The 20,170-nt window shown below is 30.9% G+C and overlaps 1 long non-coding RNA gene and 1 pseudogene across 1 annotated transcript in view; both read left to right on the forward strand.

Annotated features, from left to right (window-relative positions):
* The window catches only part of LOC141276985 (uncharacterized), a 111,911-nt gene that overhangs the window by 78,299 nt on the left and 13,442 nt on the right, over positions 1-20,170 (forward strand). The gene's annotated exons all lie outside the window — the stretch shown is intronic.
* Positions 4,725-6,120, forward strand: LOC109547575 (MOB kinase activator 1A pseudogene; annotated as a pseudogene).

Raw genomic sequence — 20,170 nt, forward strand, 5'->3', positions numbered from 1 at the left:
ATGATGAAAGATGTAAGAATATTAAATTTTTAAAAAACTATATTAAAATTATTTCAGAATTAAAATACATAGCTATAAGCTATTATTTAATAGTAATGTAATGGTAAATCTATTTCACAATATATTATCTCTATACTTTATTGGAAAGATTTTTAAAATAATGCTCAATGAATACTCAGATTATACCATTGAAATTTTCATGAATTTAGTGCAATCTATTTTGACTGCATTCTTATATTGCCAGTTTTTCACCTGATCTATTTCTACAGATTATTTAGCTGTCCGTATATCTTGATATTCTTTGGTTACTATTATAAAAATACATATAAAATAAGTTTGAAAATTAGGAAAAAGTTTCCATTCTGCCATTGACAAGCATTGTCATTGACTAACCTAAGACAGACTGTAAAATATCTGTGTAGCCTCTTGAATGTCAATAAAAGTGTTAGATTGTTTGGAAGTGATTTATAGCCTCATGAGAAATGATTACCCATATAGTAAAGGATAATTTAAATCTTAAATTGTGTTATGCTTATGGTTCAAAGAATAATTATTACAAAGAATCTCTAACCTCTCATATATCTTTTTATCCACTGTTCAACAAACTTAGCATCTCTTTTGAATAATAATGACCCTAACTTTCAAATTTGACTTTAAAATAACAGCATACAGATATATATAAACATAAGTGTATTTTTGAGGAATATTACATTATTAGGTTTATTGTTGAACAATATCCCGATTTCTAGAAATTTACAAAATAATTTCAGAAAACTGCAGAGCGTAGTAATCCTTTGAAAGAAATAGTCATTTCTCTAAGGCCTGAGTTAGTATGAATGCATGTGGAATGTGCTAACTAAAATATTTTGTCTTATATAATTTATCTATACATTATGTAGTAATGTTACTTCATTGTCTGGGTCAGTCATTTTTGCAGCACATATGCACTGAATGCTTGTTTACTGTATACTTCTCTCTATTCCAATTTATTGTCTAATTCCATTCTGGGTTCCTACCACAGATCTATCTTCCACCTTATCCCTCACATCTTTAAAGACTAACCTTAATTATCTGGCATCAGTAAGGATCTAATAGTCCTTGTTAGATAAAGTTTCTTTTCTTGTCTCCTTTGCATGGTATTGGCTGCCTCTGATGTATGTGTCCCATACAGAATATATATATATTTTTTTCTTCTTTGTTTTTTGCGGTACGCGGGCCTCTCACTCTTGTGGCCTGTCCCATTGAGGAGCACAGGCTCCGGACGCGCAGGCTCAGCGGCCATGGCTCACGGGCCCAGCCGCTCCGCGGCATGTGGGATCTTCCCGGACCGGGGCACGAACCCGTGTCCCCTGCATTGGCAGGCGGACTCTCAACCACTGCGCCACCAGGGAAGCCCCAGAATGTTTTGATTAAGGGTATTTCTGGGCATACTTAGCAACTGACTACCAGAGTCTATCCACTTTAATAAAATAGTATAAACACATTTTTCAAATCATACTCTATAAATGCAAGAAGATACAGTTACTTGGGAGGACTGAAAAAGTTTTTACCTCTACCTTCATTTTTAGAATTTTTCTTAAATCAATAGGTTTGCTTTTAAAATAATTAAAATTTCCACTTTTTGAAAATAATAAACACCATAATTTACATGTATGAAGTAATTTAGATTATACAAATAATTTCCTATAGTTATCTCAATAGAATATTTTAAAATATAGTTCAAATAATATATACTAAGTAAATTAGTCTTGTTTATTGTCTAGTATTAGTCTAATTTAGTCTTTTTATTACTGACTACAAAGTTAACTTTGTTTTTATTACTTTTTAATGTCAGAGTGATTCAGACCTTGGAGATATTTATTAAATATAAAACAGCAGGCACACAGTCAAATTCAAGTCAAATTTAGAAGGACGCAAGAATTGTGTTTTTAATGCCATCAATTCTTTACTTCACTTGGAGGTGCATCTGCTGAACGTGTGGGTGATTTCAGACAAAAAATAAGCTTTCTGGTCCTCATGTCTTATAACCTTTGCATAAGACCACAAGCCAAGAAAGTAAAGGTCTTATTGCAAATCAGTGTTGCCCTATTTTATTTGTATATGTGTTTAATATGTATTCATCACTCTTATAGTCTACATCTAATTAAAAACAGTAACAATTATATTTAGCTATAAAACACAAATATATTTTGAAAATATTATATTTTTTCTGCTGCTGTTTGTATTAAAGAAATATACATTCATGTATTAACAAAGTTTAGCTGAATGTTTCAGTTTCCACATAATATAGAAATTAAATTCTCATAAATTTCAGTTTGCAACATTCTATGCGCTATTAGGATTATAGATTAAAATTTAAATCCTTAATGATGCTTAATAATTCTATTAATTTATTAGATGTGTTTGTTTCTTAATATCAAATCCCTGAGCTAGATTTTATCACAGAAGCCCCAGTAGAAGGTGAATGTTGCATGCTTGCTTATACTCAAAGATTAGGTGACCTGTGGTCTAGCTCATACACTAAATTGGAATCTTTTCAGTCCACAATATACTGAAGACGTTGCCACAACCTGTTTTGGGTCTCATGTGTATCTGCTTCCCCAAGCTCTTTGACTATATCTGGATTCTCATTCTTAAAAAAGTTGTACCACCACCTATGTAGTTGTTGAAACCAAAACCCAAGAAGACCATTTCTCTCTTTTTCTCATTTTTCTTGTTAAGCCCATTCCATAGTCATAAATATATCCAGTATATATCCATTAAATTTTCTCCATCTCCTTTTCTATCATGCTAGTCTAAGCTATCAACATCAGGTAAGAACCAAGGCTGTTGCAATAGCTACCCAACTTCTTTCCTTGCTTCAACTCTTGCACAATTCATCTTCCTTATAGAGACTAAAGTTACCTTTTCAAAACAAAAATAAGTGTACTTCTCTCCCAGCAATATAGCAATTCTGGTATTATGAAATGTTCTCCACAATCGCAAAATACCCAGATGACAGACAAATGAAAATAAACAATTTTATATGCTTCTAACTGAACTGAAACTGCAGAAGTAGATACACTGAAACACTGAAGCAAATGCTTACTCAGGGACACAATTTAATAATGAAGGTTTGTGAGATTAACAGACATGTGGAGGAATTAATCTTAGTAAAGCAACCATCAAAGCAATGTATTCCCTGACTTCAGATAAGGTAAATGGTTCCCAGATTTTGTAGCCTTGAGCTTTTACTATTACTTGAAATAATTTTGGACTTGTAATACCCACATATTTAGGGACTTCCTAGACTAATATTTTTAAATGAAATAAAAATTTAAAAATATATTTGAATAAATACAACTAGTACCACACATTGACACTGGTGAAGGATATCCTCATTTCAGAACTTTCCATGATTCTTGCACATTAAAATATGCTTAGTATGACTTCACAATCATACCTCAACTGATATATAAGAAAATAAGCAATCATAGTTAAGAATCTGAAAAACCACAACGTATTAGATACTAGGGCTTGAAAGACTAGACATTGGATGTTGGAATTGTAACATATAGAATAGGAAGTTATTTTTAAATAAGGCTTTAGTGAAATAAAAGCTAGTAGAGGAAAATGAGAAACAGTATGAGATTATCAAAAATGACAAGGGGAGTTTGAAAAAAAAACCAAAACACTACAAATTCTGAAAATGAAAACCAGAATTTTTTCCATCAAAATTCAAAAGAAAAAGGTCTACTCTTTCAATTGCTGAAAAACTTGTTTTGGATGAACTCTCTCACTTAGCATGACTAGATAAGATAAAAACAAAAACAAAACCACTTTTAATAAACCTCATAGCAATAATGGCAATACTAAAATGTTGGGTCACAGTCTGGTAGAGGAACAAAACCACAAGATAAGGCTGATATTTGAGGTCATTTTCCCCCTTGAGGAAGTTATAGATACATAAATATAAGTGACAGCAATAGCTGTAAGGCTCATTTTCTATATCATTATCCCATTTTCACAAGTGACATTTGGCTGGAAAGACAAACATTAAAATTCAGGGATAACCAAAAAAAAAAAGAAGTTGTTAAGCACTCAAATCTTTCACCCAAAAGATACACCTTAGGAGTGAGGCTGCACTGGGTATAGATGAACCACCACAAAGCTTGAAAAATAAAACTGAGTCTTCTTAGTCCCTGGTTGTAACAGGTGATTTGCCACTAGCCTAATGGCTGTATGGTGAATCTTCACTGCAACAGGATAACAATATCCATAGCCTTACTTTATACCTAAGAGTTTTCATGAATAATGTTCACATCCAGTTTTTAAAACATCTAGTATTAATATCACAGATTTCATCAAACAAGAGGAAAAAAGATGACAATAGAAGCAGATCCAAAAGATATCCAGATATTGGAGTTCACAGATAAAATTTTTTTAAGTCAGCATTTAATATGAACAAAGAATAAAATATTATGGTAGAGAATTATAATAGATAAGTGGAAACAAAAAATAATCATAAGCAAATTTTAGAAGTGATTAAATTTAGTAACAAAACTCCAAGTTTGTATTTAGCAATAGATTGTACATACATAAAGAAGGAATTAGATAATTAAGAGATAAGTCAAAAAAGGAAAAAAGATTACAAAAAGACCAGGATAGAAGATTTAGGAAGGATCATAAAAAACATGTGACATATAGTTGAAAGATCTAATAAATGGATAATTGGACTCCAAGAAATGAATGAGAATGAGATGGAGGTAGGAGAGCAGCACAAAAAGCAATATGTAACAGATAAAAACTGAAGAAGATATCAAGTTACAGATGCAAGAAGCACTTTATATAACAAACAAGAAAAATATAAAGGGAATTATTCCTATGCCTGCATCATAGTAAAACTAAAGAAGTCAAAGATGAAGAGAAAATATTAAAAGCAGTCAAAGAAAGAGTTTTAAAAAAATAAGAACAAGAATAACAAGTGACTTTATAGGAAAAATAGAAGCCAAAAGAAAGTGACACCTTCAAATTGTGGTTAAAGAAGATAAATTTATGAAAGTAGAATTTTATATTCAGCAAAAATATGCTTTAAAATGGATATACACTCAAAATATCTTATAACACTCTAAAACAGAAAGCATTTACCACCAAGCAGGTAGAGAACTAATTAGAAAGGGAAACACACAGGAAGATTCAAAGATGGTAATGTTTTATTTCTTAACTTGGGTCATGAGTATTGAGACATTTGCTCTATTCTCTTGTCATTATGTCATATATATTTTTATGTATGAGATATTTTATATTAAAATCAGAGTGAGCCTGGTCAAATGTGGCTGTTTCTGCATTTAGAGCTGGTGAAGCAGGGAGCAGGCCACAGCAGCCTGCGCCAGTTGGACCCCAGAGGGAAGTAGTTGACAAGTGGGCTTCCACTGGTCATTGAGAATAGTTTGCCCCTCCCGTCCCCTCTAAAGAGAGATGAGTTCCTCTTTAACAGGGATCTTTTTAAACATTCAAAGAAGTATATTCCTGAAGCTTTTCATTATGAGCTCTTTAAAAACTGCAGAGAGAGCACTAGGAAATTGGAATCTGAGACAAGCTGCTATGTTGGGGAAGAGAGAGGGAACCACAAAATGGATCACAGTTAACATTGTGGCTTTCTTCAACAAGAGTATTACAGAATTCTGTCCCGAAGAAAGTTGTCTGCTCATGTCTGCATGCCCAACATATGAATATAATTTGGCAGGTGACACTAATATTAAAAAGCCAATCAAATACTCTGCTCCAATATACATTGACTACTTGATGACTTTGTTCCTGGTAAGCTGGATGATGAAACATTTTCGTTCTACTATTGGTGTCCTGTTTCCCCAAAACTTTATCTATGGCAAAGACTATTTTAATGTGTCTGTTCAGGGTTTACACCTGTACTTCTCAGCTGCACTTTCATTCTGTAATACAACTGCAGTGTTTATACCTGTATTTATCCGCTGCACTTTCATTTTGTAATGCAACTGTGAGAGGAGACTTAACTCACATTTCCTGTAAACATTTATTTCTTTACTCAGGAGGTCAACCTGATTGATAGGCATAAATTGGCACCAGGAATTAGTTGAGAGGCTTGGATCAAAAGGCAGATAACCACTTCTTCTAGAACATGATTAACACTCTTGCTTCATTTATTACTATTTCTCAAAGCTATTTGTTATAGACTAGTGATTCAAACTTTGACAAAACAGGAAGAAAGACACCCAATGTCTACCTACTGCTAAAATGGCTTCAAAGGTAGGTGAGCCCCATAGCTTTTGAGTGAGAACTTAAGAGCACAACCAATTCTGAGTCACTACTATGTGTGACCACTTCTGCTATTGTCATGGAATCACTCTTAATTGTAATATGTGATGACTAACCTGTAGTTTATTAGTTTAGTTATTTTTATAAATTGAAGAAAAATGACCCTCTACTTTAGGTAATATCAAAGGATATAAAGAATTACTAGAAATAATTTTAAAAGTTTCCAAAACAAATTTCCTAAAAAAATCCAAATATGTCTTATTTCACTTCTGTTTATGAATATAAAAGGTAACTTTAACTTTCTATAACATTTAGAACATTTGTATCACTTTGGATAACCTTTATTCTCATGTTTATATGCCAGTGTTTTATAGATTAAGAATATATATTTATATTTTTACAAAACCTATGATTTTAATTCAAATCATCACAGGGCATTATGATATAGGAGCAACCAAAATTGTTTCTAAAATGACTTAAATTTTTTAATCTTTATTTGGAATTTTACTAACAAATAAATTGACCTAAATCTTGTATGTATCAGAAATACATTTTAAGGCTTCTAAGGATGATTTTGTAGATTTTCACTTTTAAAAGCTTTATTAATCAATGTTAGTTAAACACACAGTTTTGGTTAAGGAAGAAAAAATCTTCCAAAAATTGTGAAAAACTTAGTTTTCAAAGTCACTTTATATGTTGTTTTTCAAATGTGTTTAAATTTCGGTTTGGAAAATGAAAGAAAGTGCTTAGTATTTTAATTATTTTGTTTTGAGTTCACTTTAAAAATCACTTCTATACTTGTTTTTATATGACTGAGTCTTTAGTTAAGAGTACTGTGGAATGTAACATACTAGGGATGTAATGTACAACATAATAAATGTAATTAACACTGCTGTATGTTATATATAAAAGTTGTTAAAATAGTAAATCCTGAAAGTTCTTGTCACAAGGAAAACAATTTTTTTTAATTTCTTTAATTTTGTATCTATATGAAGTAATGCATGTTTGCTAAACTTGTTGTGGTAATCATTTCATGACGTATGTAAGTCAAATCATTATGCTATACATCTTAAACTTATACAGTTCTGTATGTCAATTATATCTCAGTAAAACTGGAAGAAAAGAAAAAGTACTATGGAAATGGATGAGCTTCATTTAAATAAATATAACCTAAGGAAAACTTAAAGAGAACATAATAAAGACCATGAAAGTGAACTAAATTTAAAATATACACACACAAATATTGTTTTAACAGCTCAGTTTAAATATTCCTAATTAAAAGAGTAAAATTATAAGTAATGGGCCAAAAAAAGAGAAAATGAATTAAATCTACAATGTATAGAATTTCAAGGCTTAATGAGCTATATTTAAAACATATTGATAAGTTTTCACATATATCTACATTGTGAACTAAAATTGTTTAGTTTTTTGAGTAAAATCTTTAGATTCCTGAATTTAATAAAAATTCCAGAAGAGGGAGATGTTTACTCTCAAATGAAAAGTTTTTTTCAGTGTGAATGAATTGAATTCTATAAAACAAAGGAAAAAAAGACCTTTATGTATCATCTTAAATATATAGGAATTATAGATGGTAAATCTCTGTGGTGGTTAAAAGTTTATCTTACTCTATGATCTATCACAGGTACTTTTGCTATATGAGGTTAAGATTTTTATATCAATTTATTTGTCTTATTTATGTTCCCTAAAACATGTGCTTAATTTTTCAAACATTTAAAAAATATTTTATCAGTCATTTAAAATAGAAATTAGTATTCAACTTTAGGAATAATTCATTAAGATATATTTTCTTACTAATCGTGAGATGACTAATGTTTTTGTTAAAATTGTTTAAGAATAATATAGAAACAATTGTCAATATTCTGAAATAATTTTAACTTAATCATGCACTATTTCTAAATATCTATCTATATGTAAGACCAATATACCTTTTTATTTGACTCTTATTTACTGAACAATCTACTAAATAAAAATAATTTCAAATAAATTTTTAAAGTATTTTTATATAAATCATAATAATTCCTAATAAGTAAAGGCAATGAATGATTTTCCATTGTCTTTTCTGATGAGAAGGAATGACAATAGATTTAATACTGTATATTAGTATGCTTAATTATAAAGATATTATCACAGCAAAACACATTTGTTATTTACACAGCTAACTAGCCCATGAGTCTCAATATTGGCAGTCTGGATCTTTCAGGAAGAGCATACATACACAAAACCCTATGTTATTTTGTTTTCCTCTGCAGTTATCTTGACATTAAATTTGTATTTCTACACTCTCCTGTTTCAATTTCTTGTCTCAGTTATTAAGTACAAAGTATGTGAAAAACCAATACTAATTTACATATTATTTTCATCAGTGTATTCTTTTGCCAAATCTTTTTATTTCCCTGAAGCAATATGGACATGTGCCCTATATTTTTCACCAGCTTTATTTGAGTTTCCAGAAGTTACTCTGAGGAATAAGCAGTGCCTCGTTAGCACAGATTTTCATATTGTTTGCATCCACTTTTTCCTCAGCTTGCTATTCCCATTGCTTCAGAACTGCAGGAAAATTATGGGCTGAAATGTCAATGTCAGAATTGTTGAAATACAAATAATATTTTCAGAGAAATACCAAAACTAAACTTACTGATGGTGAACCTAAACTTTTTCTCAAAAAAAGTGTGTTAAGCACTGTGAATCACTGTCAACATTATAGAAATGCTAACACCTGCACCAAATTAAGTGCTAATTGTTTTCTGGAATAATTTCTTGTTAAAGAAAATACAGTACTGATTTAGACATGCTACCCAAATGGGCTTTCTTTGAAGAAAGTTTACACACAGGGTGAAAAAATATTCCTATGGGATTATTTGCTAATTGACTTATTTTAATAATGAACTTGTGAATTGGGCAGGCTATAGTAAAATATGTGAAAAAATGACAATTCTAAATCTTCATCTCCATCTTATTTTATGCCATATTTTACAATTTTTTCACAATCTACAGGAAAATATATCATCTCTATCCAACCTCATTTTAAATATTCAATATTCCTTCCATATAACCTTCCTTCTAATTGGTTATTACCTTTCCAAAGAAAAGTCTGAGATCCCTCCTTCCTTCTCATTTTGTATTAAGTGTTCCCAGTCATAATCAAAGAATAGTTTTACAATGCCAAGTTGATATCCGTATATATTTGAGAATATTTCTGAAAGGAGTATGAGAAAAGAATGCTCAAGATAGAGATGCAAAAGTTAAGATGAATTATTTGTCTTCAAAGTGGAAATATCACTCTCATAAAAATCCTTCAAGCACTCTCAAGTGTGTTCAAATTAAAATTCAAATACTTTGGGATGACATTAAGTAATCTTATCACCTGGTCACTAGCTCTTAACCTTTAGTAAGTACTCCGTTACTTCAAATCCAGAAACACCCAAGGACCCAGTCTTGCTTTATTGTGATGCCTTTATGTCTCACACTCTGGCATATCCTGCTACATTTGCAGTTGTGTTTACTGCCTAGAACTGACTGAACCCTAGGATTTTTTCCAGGAAACACATATTCATCCTGTATAAAACTTATATTTTGTGTCTTACTCTCTTGGAAGCTTTTCTTTTCTTTCTCACTCTGTTAATTCCCATACAGTGTGTTTTATAGTGCATTTTACTTACTGTAATCAGAGAACTATAATGTCTCTTATACTGAGACATTTTTTTCCACTAGTTGTCAATACATAGGGCCTGTGCCTCTTTGTATTGTATCTTGGAACTTGCACATAGTATTCACCCAATAAGTAGTTAATTATATTCCAAGTTTATGTTAACCTCCTTACCTTTCATGTTCTCTTATCTTAAAATATCTATGCTTATGATAATTCTTATTTATGTTATATCCATTATTCAATTGCAGGCTTACATTTCCCTCCATCACTGACTACTTCAACTTATTATTCCAGTCATCCTTGATGTTTCTCTACTATATTCTTAGACGTATCTATTTTAAACATTCCAGTGATTAGCATTTATATATTATCTTCTATTGCTTGATGACTCATATTGTCCTTATTATTAGATTTAAGCTCTTCAAATCAGGAACACAGTATTATGCTTATTATGAGTCTCTAATGGTCTCTAGATCAGAACTAGACCCAAAATATGTGCTCAATAAATATTGATGGGTTTATTAAAAGGGTCAGAGAGAATGAATAGATGATAATACATGACAAGTCATTTTTTTAGATGATTTTTACAGGGGAACAAAATTTCAGCTCTTTTAAAAGTTTCAAATGTTAGGAGACAAAAATAGTGCCCTTGAACATAAGTGATAGACAGCTGGCTGATAATATGATGATGAATCATTTGACATTCTTTTCAATTTCTTCCTTTACAACTCTTAATAAGAATGTGTGCCATTAATCAACAGCAAAGAGTGCTGCATAGTTTGTGGGTGGATCTCAGAAGTAGCCAGATTTTGTCGGAATATTCAAATGATATCAATCTACTAAATGTTGTCAATCTACTAAAGGTATATTGCCATGTGGATTGTTAGGATTCTTGATCCAGACATGCAGCAAAGGAAGCATAATACATTATAGGTTTCTATGTTCTCTCTGTAAATGTAGTTGTGTGAAGGCAAGACATTTTCTACCCACTGCCTGGAATCTTTTCTCCTAGTGCTTTCACACAAAATAGGCTTCTGTTTGCCAGTGAGATTTAAGCCTCAAGACCACGACATGTTTTTTTCCCAGCAGTGGCTTTTTATTGCAAGCAGAGCTATCAGCAGTGCCAGCCAAGATAATAGCCCCATGCTGAAAGGTTTCTTCATTGCTGGAACAGCTCTCAGGATATGGATTTTTTGAAGGTTGTCAAAGCAGCGTGAATTTCTAAAGAGATTTTTAAATATAATAATAGACATTCTTACAAAAATATGTGTGTTCGTATTTATTGACACACATTATCATTTTTATGCAAAATATCCCATAAGGAATATAATCTAATTCTACCACCTGGAAATGAAAACATGTTATATGTAATGTGTATACTTATATAACATTCTTTCTCCATATTGTATCATGTTTGTAAACTTTGCTCTAATACAAATAACTCACCCATTATTAAATATTCCTCTGAACTTCTACCTCTTTATTCAAATTTGTAAACATGAATTTTATAAAATCATGGTTTTTAAAGCTATATCTTCCTAATGTAGCTATATTTCATTTTATATTTGAAACATGGGGAGTGTTATATAATTTGTAATATCTAAGATTTAAAAGATTTTTCTGGTATCAAATTCTACGTGTGAGATGTACATCTTGAGATAGAGATAGCAAACTTGGTAATACAACAACTGACTAGAGTGCTTACGATGATACATCTCTACTTTTAAATGGAGGGATGTCTCTTAAGATGGACTTCTGCCTGTATTGTACTATTGATATTATATATCTAGGACATCCCAGACAAAACCACTCTGCTCATAAGCAGAAACATAATACCCCAAATGATGCAGATGTTAAAAAATTCTCAGAAGTCCTGCATACAAATAACTACATTTTATACGAGTGAAACCAAGTGGTTGAGGTAGACTAGAGTGCTATGAAAATAGAAAACAAAGTTCATGTTTTTAAGATTAAGTTGTGATATGCCTTTTACATTTTTTTCTTGCTTTGAGTTAAAACAGACGATATTCTATGAAAAACTTTACATTTTTTAGAAGTATCCAATATATACTCCTATTAAGTCTTTTTTATTAAAAAAATGTTATTGTTAGGAAATCAGCTATTACTGCATGGTCCAATTCCTGATGTGAGAGGAATAGAAATAAGAAAAATAAATTACCTTGAAACCCATGTTTTGAATTTTCTTGCTCTAAGTTTGCATGGCTATATTACAATATAATATTAATATATAGATATCATATATCCACTACAGTAGCCAGAAAAACACATTAAACTTATCTATGTAATTAAAACATTTGGGGAAGAATTTTGAGGTAGCTCACGATTAGAGGTATTAGCATGACTTTTTCAGTAATCCAATTGAAAGATGATTGCTCCTGACCCAGTACATGGATAATAGAGAAGAGAGAAATAGATAGATAAGTGGACATTTAAAATTGAAACTGAAGAGATGTCATAATTGATAGAATGTAAAACATGAGAAATAGAGGGTCAAAAAAAATGATTTGTTAACTGGGTAGAGTAAAACCATTTATAGTACTATGAGATGTGCTTGGGAAAGGCACAAATTTCAGGTCTAAGAGGTCGAATTCAATACTGGAACTATTTGATACAAGCCACATTGATATAAACAACAATTTGTCTTAGGAAAGACAGTTTGCCAAAAGCAAATTAATGTATGCCTTTAAACAGCCTCTGACATCTATTGTAGCAGAGATGTCAACTTGACAACTTGTCAGCATAAAGATTGTAAATAAAGCCATGGGATTTAAGAAGATTGAAGATGAGTAGAAGGAGAAGAGAAAAAAAAGCTTAGGAAAAACAAGATTTCTAAGAAGACAGAGAGGAGAAGCTAAGTTTAGAGGATAATTAGAACTTCCAGAGGAAAGTAGTGAGTGTATTTTCCCAGAAATTTTGTGGAGCATATTTCAGCAGAGAGAGAAATATGTAACACTCTCCTACAGATCAGGTGCTAGATTTTATGTCTACTAGTTTTTACTGCCAGAAGCTCATTGAAATTTTAGTGGAGGGCACATCTGGAAGGTTGAATAATAAAGAAATGCATAGGATTGAGGCCTATGTGTGTAAGCAGTTCTTTCTGAAAAGTTGTGAAGGGGAAGAATCAGAAAAAAAAACATGTTACGTGGGAACTAAAGCTAAACCAAGATGTTGTGTAAATGGGTTAAGTCATTCAGATGAAATTATGGTTGTGAAAGAGAGAGAAGCTTAGGATATTAATAAGAAAGGAGGCAATAAATAAAGATCTGGTTCTGAGGAGACTGAATAAGAAATGATACCAAGCATAGGAGAAGAGAGTAAGCACAGAAACTATTTAAGAAATGCCAATGTCATTATAGGAAGGAGGGAGGATGAGTGGGTATCCATAGAAGATGTTTGATTATAGGAAGTATTAGGAGTTTAATTCTATTATCTGTTTAATTCTGTGTGAAGTTTTTTTTAATTCTGTGTGAAATTTGTTTTTACCCAAACAACATATTCTATTTTATTATGGAAACGGATTGTCAGGATTACTGAAATGTAGTCAGCCCTGCATACCTGATGGATCTGAGATTCAACCAACCACAAATCAAAAATATTTTTAAAAATTCCCAAAACCTCCAAAAAGCAAAATGAATTTTTCATGTTCTGGCTATTATTTATATTACATTTACATTCTATTTACACTACTTATATAACATTTACATTGTATTTGTTATTACAAGCAATCTAGAGATAACAAAGTATATGACTGGAAGTATATGACTGGAGGATGTGCATAGGTTGTATGCAAGTATCAATACTATGCCATTTTACATAAGGAAATTGAGCACCCATTGATTTTGTTATCCAAGGGAAAGTCCTGGAACCAATTCCCTTGGGATACTGAGGGATGACTGTATTTCATCTTCTCCAATTAAAAGTTTGATATTTTCTGTTATACTAATTTTCTTTAATTTTTTCTTTTCTTCATTTTGCCAATTATTCTTTCCAGAGATATGTGTCATTCATTAATGAAGTTTAGTATATATTGAAACCTATTTCCTTGCACCTATTTTTTTTAATTTACCATGTAATTTTTTAATTTTTAAAATCATAAGTTATTCCAGTGACAGTATCAAGTAAGTTTTCCTATGAAAGATAAAGAAATAGATATGCTCAAGTCTTTTTAACCATTTTTATTTTGTATCGTTCCCTGGAATTTTATATTCTGGTTATTATCAAATTTTATATTTTTATTCAATACTCAAGAATATAATTTCTATTTACATTCAACATGTAATCTATATTACAAACATCTATACAATGTAGTGTAAATTTTTTATATTTGAGATTTTTTAAATATATATTCTATTATTCCAAATTGTTATTTTGAGATGAAAAACAATAACTTACTACCAAAAGTTAAGAAATATTAATATCAGTTGTATTTACATAAGTTAACCTTGAATAAATAATGTTAAGTGGAATATGCTAGACATAAAAGGATGCAGTTTATTTGATTCCATTTATATGAAATAGCCACAAATGGTAAATCCCTAGAGACAGAAACAGATTAATGTTTACCAGGGCCTAGAAGGCAGATAACATTTGGGAAGTGACTGGTAACGGATATGAGGTTTCTTCATGAGGTGATAAAAATGTTCCAAAAATAGTGATGATGGTTGCATAACTCTGTGACTATGCTAAAAACCACAGAGTTGTACACTTTGAAAGGATGAAAGGGAGGTATATGAATTATACTCAATAAAGAAAGTTGTTTTAAACAATGTAGAAAACATTACAGGTAAGGTTGTAGGATCCTTTGTAGATACCATCAGTCCCTTTCCTTTTCCTTCCTCTACAGTTTATTTTTTTTTTTAATTCTTAAGCTTCATAATAGTTATGTGTAACTATATATACTATTATTTTGTGTTTTTGTTTAGTTCACAAGTCAGTTTTCTTTATCAAGTTTCATTATTCTATTTTTTTCTCCCCTGCTATCATGTTGGGCTAACAGTTTTCTGTGTAAAGATTTTTCTTTTTCTAGTTTTGAGCCCTATTCTATTTCTACTGCTAATTACCATAATTTTCCTAAATATTTTAAATTATATTCAATATCTCAATTTCCTTTTAAATGATGCAATACTGTTTAAACTCTTTAAATTGCCTTGGGGCAATGTCTCTTTTCAGTGTTTCATATTATATTTATTTTGTTATATCCAACTTGTTTCTATAGCAGAAAAATAGGTATGTATTTTTTTCATTAATTTACTCCTTAGGTTACCAAAACGTTGTATCTTTGTGGTTGTTCAAAGTTATTGTTTCTTTTATCCCAGTTCTGCCTATGGGGTTCAGATGATTTGTTGTTATTTTTTTCTGTTCAAAAATATCCTTTAATTTTATCTTAATTGAAGACTTTTGTGGGAGAAACTCTCTTCATCTACCTATCATCTATCTATCTATCTATCTATCTGTCATCTACATTGCTATGCTTCATAAATTACATTTTGACTAGGTACCAAATTCCAAGTTACAATTATTTTCCTCAGAAATGTAAATGTATTATTCTAATTTATGATAAGAAGTTACCTGTCAGCCAGGTTATATGAAATGTTTCTCTATGGTAATATGTGTTTGATCTATTGCAGTTTCTTTAATTTTTGTTTTTTCTTTGAGAATATGTGATATCACCATTATAAGTCTAGCATTATTTTCCTTCTCATCCTACTCCTTAGTCTTTGTGATTTTTTTCAATCCATGCATTTATGTACTTTTAAAAAGTTCTCTAAAATACTCTAATAAGAATTTCAAATAATGCCTCTCCCTCATTAATTACCCTGTTTTTCTGGAATTCTCATTAGGTATATTGTGAAATTTCTCATTCTAGCTTTAATATTTTATAATTTCTTAATCATAATCTGTATCTTTTTACCCCACTGTTGCTATACACTGTGCTGCTCTGTCTACTTAGAGCTTTATTTTTCTACATTATTTCAGTTACATAATTTCCTTTTTTATATATTTCCATTTTTTCTAACTTCCTTACAGGACCATTTTTTCCTAACTTCCTTTTCAAACAGGGCCACTTTGGCTCTTTACTACTCCTAATACTGATAGTATTGTGACTTTTTAGTTTCTACACAACTTAATTAACATTCCTCCATCATTGTAAGAGCTTTTTACTGTATCAATTATTTTCTTTTATTGAATTTCTTATATGATGAAGTATGTATTTCTTTGAATTTTGTAGAGAAACAAAAATACATTTGTTATGAGAATACATAACAATGAACATTTGTATTCTTTTGCTAATTATGTACATTTTGCTAATTATGTACATTTTTTTCAACTGTAATATTTCTTTCAACTACAACAAAATACTTTCTCACTTTTTTTAAGCCACTCACTCATTTTGTAAAAAATGGGTATCCCCAGATCTGCTTCTTGCTTAATAACATCTTTTATCATCTAACATAACTATAGATTACTACTCTCAGGTCTTCATGCAGAAGGCTCATTAAAGTGTACAGACTTTCCTGATATCTGTTATTACCATAAATAATTCATGAAATACTCCGAACTTCAGACTATCTCATTTACACAATATCAGAAAATGGGGAACTTTCCTACTTGGTGATTTCACATTCAGAATATGACACAACCTCATGTATTCACTCCATATCAAAATTATACTTCTTGAAAGTATAATTCCAGAATGGATGCACCAAAAGATATCAGTGTGAATGTGTGGGATAAATTAGAAAAAAGAGTGATCAAACCTTCCCCACCTTTAGTTGGATATTCATAGTGGTGGGTGAATGGGAATATTTATTACAGCTAATCTTTCTAGCCAACACTTTGCATTTTAATTTTTATCACTTTATTACCATCAATTGGTCCTTATGAGTAACAGATTACTGAATAAAATTTCTTATTTCAGAAGTTAGTGAATATTGTGTCACTGTCTTTATATTCTAAATATTTAGGTATTGGCAGATGAATCCTGATTTCATTTGTATAAAATCTAACTTAGAACTCTTCTATCATATGGTTTCTTTTTGATATGCTTTTGCTATATATAATTTTGTTGTAATTTTGTTATATATTTTGACAGGAGTTGCATTTCTAACAATACTTCCTTCTTAAGGCCCATATGGCTTATTGCCTTTCTTAGGATGTACTATGCAAGCTGCAAAAGTGTGCTTCAGAAAATGAGATTTTGATATGTCTGCAAATTACATTAGTTGTGTTCCCTGTTAAGGACAGCTAAGAATTCCTGAAAAGATTATTACTTGGGTCACTTGTGTCTTCTAAACACAAAAAAGTTTTAATGTTCACACTGAAGATAGATTATTTTCCCCAAAGTACCATTTTTACAGTTGCAATGCCTTTTAGTTCTTAAACCAGGAAATTAAAGCTACCTAGCTGAACAAAATTAAAGCATTTTCTTTATAATTATTATGCCTTAAATTATTTCATATAAAAAATTAAAATATGATTAAATACAACTACTACTTCAACATACAACTAAAGGAAACATGTAATTCTACTAAATCTTTGTAGTTATTCTTCTTTAACAAACTTTATATAATTTCACTTAAGCTAAAATGCCTATGGATATCTTTCAGAACATAGTGATCAAGAAAGAGATCATAGAAACATCAAGAAAGCAATGCCCATGTACAAGTGCAGATTTTTACTCTGAAGGATGTATTCCAAGAAATGGAATTGTTGGAACAAAGTGTAAATGTATTTTTAATTTTTGTAGAGGTTGCCATATGGCTTTCTAAGATTTTTTTTTAACAATTCACATCTCTACAAGCAATGTAGGAGAGTACTTTTTGCCTACATTCCTGCTGACAATAGTTGTTATCACTCATCTTAATTTTGTCAAGTGTGATAGGTATAAAGTGATAGTTTATGCTTATTTTAACTTGCATTTCTCTTACCAGGAATGCATTTCAACATCTTTTCACATTTGAATTTGAGTTTGAATTTGTCGGTCATTCGGATTTGCTATAATGTGACTTGTATTTTCACATTCCTGCCAATTTTCCTATTACAGGTTCTGCCTTGTTCTTGTGACACACCTTGTCTTTTTATTGCAAATGTTTTTCTTAAAGTAAATCTTTTGTTAATCTGCTCATTTTAGTTACTATCATGATATTTTTCTTTAACAAAAAAGTCTTCATTTTAATTTATGTCAATTATATTTTTTCAGTTAAGAGTGTATTTCCTCCTCTAAGATTGTACATGCATGCTAAGGGATTTTTTGGCTGGCTTTGTATTTAAAACACCTATAATTTATTTTTGTATTCTAAGATGTACAACCAAATTTATACCATTAATTTTATTAAAAATTGCTTCATTTTTCTTGCACCACTTGCAGTTGGTGTTACTTCTTAAAGCATTTAGTAGAATTATCTGCTTCTGAAGATATTATTCAGGGGCATATTTTTAACTAAAAATTCAACTTTCCTAATATTTATAGGGCTTTTCCAAATATATATTTCATATTGAGAAACTTGTGATAGTATTTACTTTTCTTGGAATCAATGCCTTTTAACTTAACTGTCAAATTTATGTGTTTAGAATTGTTTGTAGCAATAATATAACATAATCCTTTTTATGTTTGTATGGTCCTAAAGCCGTCCTTTACTTTATTCCTAGTGTTAGTAATTTCTGCCTTCTTTTCTTTACTATTAGTCTTCTTAGAGGTTTGTCAACTTTATTGACTTTTTCAAAAACCAGCTTTCTTTTTCATTTTCCTTTTCTGTGTTTATTTTCTATAATCGATTTCATTAAGTTCTGCTTTTGTTTTTATTATTTTCTTAGTTCTAGCTGCTTTGCATTTTTTGGTTTTTTCTTGCTTTTGAAGTGGGAATTTAGATTGTTGATATAATACTTATTTTTTCCTAATCCAAGTCTTTAGTGACACAAAGTTCCCTCTAAACATTGCTTTAACAATAACCCATAGACTTTGGTAATTTAAAAAAATTTATTTATTTTATTTATTTTTATTTTTGGCTGCCTTGGGTCTTCATTGCTGCACGTGGGCTTTCTCTAGTTGCGGTGCACGGGCTTCTCATTGCGGTGGCTTCTCTTGTTGTGGAGCACAGGCTCTAGGCGTTTGGGCTTCAGTAGCTGTGGCACATGGGCTCAGCAGTTGTGGCTCGCAGGGTCTAGAGCACAGGCTCAGTAGTTGTGGCGCACAGGCTTAGTTGTTCTGCGACGTGTGGGATCTTCCTAGACCAGGGCTTGAACCTGTGTCCCCTGCATTGGCAGGTGGATTCTTAACCACCATGGCACCAGGGAAGCCCAGGCTTTGGTATTTTTTATGCTTATTTTCATTCAGTTCAATGTCTTGTTTGATTTCTTTGAAACTTCCTCTTTGACCAATAGATTATTACTAGTTGGCAATTATAAATGTAGATGCTATAAACATTCTTATTGAAGTTGTGTGCACATAGGTTTTCAACTCATTTGTGTAAATACCCAAGAGCATGCTTCCTTGATCGTATTGTATGACTATGTTTTGCTTTGTAAAAAACCATGGAAACATCTTCCAAAGTGGCTGTACTATTTTGCACTCCCACCAGCAATCTATCAGAGTTTCTGTTGCTCCATATGCTTATCAGTGTTGGGTTTTGCTAATGTTTTGGCTTTTAGCCATTCTGATAGGTATATAGTGGTATCTCATTCTAATTTGCAATTCCTTAATGTCATACGATATTGAAAATTTTTGTATGATTTTTTGTAATCTGTCTTCTTTGGTTCAGATATTTTACCCATTTTTAAATTGGATTATTTTCTTAATTTGAAGCTTTAAGCATTCTTTACATATTTTGATCAACAGTGTTTATCAAATATGATTTTTTCCAAATATTTTATCTCAGTCTGTGTTATGTTATTTTATTCTATGGACAATGTCTGTTGGAGAACAGAAGATTTTAACTTTAATAAAGTCTCATCAATTTTTCTTTCATAGATTATGCTTTTGATGTTTTATCTAAAAAGTTATCATCATAACCAAGGTCTAGATTTTCTCCTACGTTATATTCTAGGATTTTTATAGTTTTGTGCTTTAAAAATTAGTGGCAAATTTTAGGAAACATGTAAAGTTTGTGTCCAGGTTTATTTTTTTGGCCTTTCCCCAACTGTTCCAGCACCATTTGATGAAAGGACTATCTTTTCTCCATCGGTTTGCCTTTGCTCCTTTCTGAAAGA

The sequence above is a fragment of the Tursiops truncatus genome, chromosome 18 (genome assembly GCF_011762595.2).
Source record: "Tursiops truncatus isolate mTurTru1 chromosome 18, mTurTru1.mat.Y, whole genome shotgun sequence".
Taxonomy (NCBI): Eukaryota; Metazoa; Chordata; class Mammalia; order Artiodactyla; family Delphinidae; genus Tursiops; species Tursiops truncatus.